Below are 1,514 nucleotides of genomic sequence, written 5' to 3' on the forward strand. Positions count from 1 at the left end.
GAGTCGCAACATGGTTTTATAAATGGCCGTTCATGTTTAACAAATTTGTTATCTTTTTATTCTAGCATTGTTGAGGCAGTTGATAGTGGTAAGGATTGCGATGTTGTATACCTTGACTTTAGCAAAGCTTTTGATACAGTGCCACATGAAAGACTGATTAAAAAGATAGAGTCTCATGGTATTGGGGGTGCTATATTAAGCTGGATTAGGGCATGGCTATACCAAAGGAAACAGAGAGTTAGTATAAATGGAATCAAGTCAGAGTGGGAAAATGTTGTAAGTGGAGTGCCTCAAGGCTCTGTCCTGGGACCTCTGTTGTTTATAATATATATAAATGATTTAGATTCAGGTTTGAGTAGCAACATTTGCAAATTTGCCGATGATACGAAAATCGGTAGGGAAATTAATTCGGAGGAGGACTCACTATCACTTCAAGTTGATCTAGATAGGGTTTTGAAATGGTCAAAGGATTGGCAGATGCAGTTTAATGCTGATAAATGTAAAGTTCTGAGGTTAGGTAATGATGATAGAGTTACAAGATACGAGCTAGATGGTGTTGTGATTGCGAAGTCGGATTGCGAAAGGGATCTGGGAGTTATGATTAGTAAGAATTTAAAACAAAAGGATCAATGCATAAATGTTCGTAATAAGGCAAATCGGACACTTGGATTTATTAATCGCAGCGTTAGTAACAAGACACCTGGTGTGGTTCTCAAGCTATATCTTGCTCTAGTTAGGCCCCATTTAGATTATGCAGTTCAGTTTTGGTCGCCATATTATAGAATGGATATAAATTCACTTGAACGTGTCCAGCGTAGGATGACTAAGTTAATTCCCCAAATTAGAAATCTTTCATATGAAGAAAGATTAACAAAGCTTAAGTTGCATTCACTGGAAAGGCGAAGAGTTAGGGGTGACATGATAGAGGTTTACAAGTGGGTGAATGGACATAACAAGGGGGATATTAATAGGGTATTAAAAGTATGAACACAGGACAGAACACGAAACAATGGGTATAAATTGGATAAGTTTAGATTTAGGAAAGACTTGGGTAAATACTGGTTCAGTAACAGGGTTGTAGATTTGTGGAACCAATTGCCGCGTAACGTGGTGGAGGTGGGGTCCCTCGATTGTTTCAAGCGCGGGTTGGACAAGTATATGAGTGGGATTGGGTGGTTATAGAATAGGAGCTGCCTCGTATGGGCCAATAGGCCTTCTGCAGTTACCTTTGTTCTTATGTTCTTATGTTCTTATGACCAGGCAAGAAAGAGAGGAGTGGGTAGACTGCATATTTTTGGATGGCCAGGAAGCCTTTGACACAGTACCACGAAGAATAAGTAAGTTCTGTTCACCAATGTTCTAAATGAACTCCTCTTAAAGAACAAAATAACCAAATTATTCGACCAAACCAACAAATACAAATTTGTCTTTAAACAACAAATTTGGATGCCACTCTCGTGAACTAAATTGATATTAGAATGTTGAAGGGAAGGGAACTAATAGGTACCTATTTA

Source organism: Procambarus clarkii, chromosome 31, assembly GCF_040958095.1.
Source record: "Procambarus clarkii isolate CNS0578487 chromosome 31, FALCON_Pclarkii_2.0, whole genome shotgun sequence".
Taxonomy (NCBI): domain Eukaryota; kingdom Metazoa; phylum Arthropoda; class Malacostraca; order Decapoda; family Cambaridae; genus Procambarus; species Procambarus clarkii.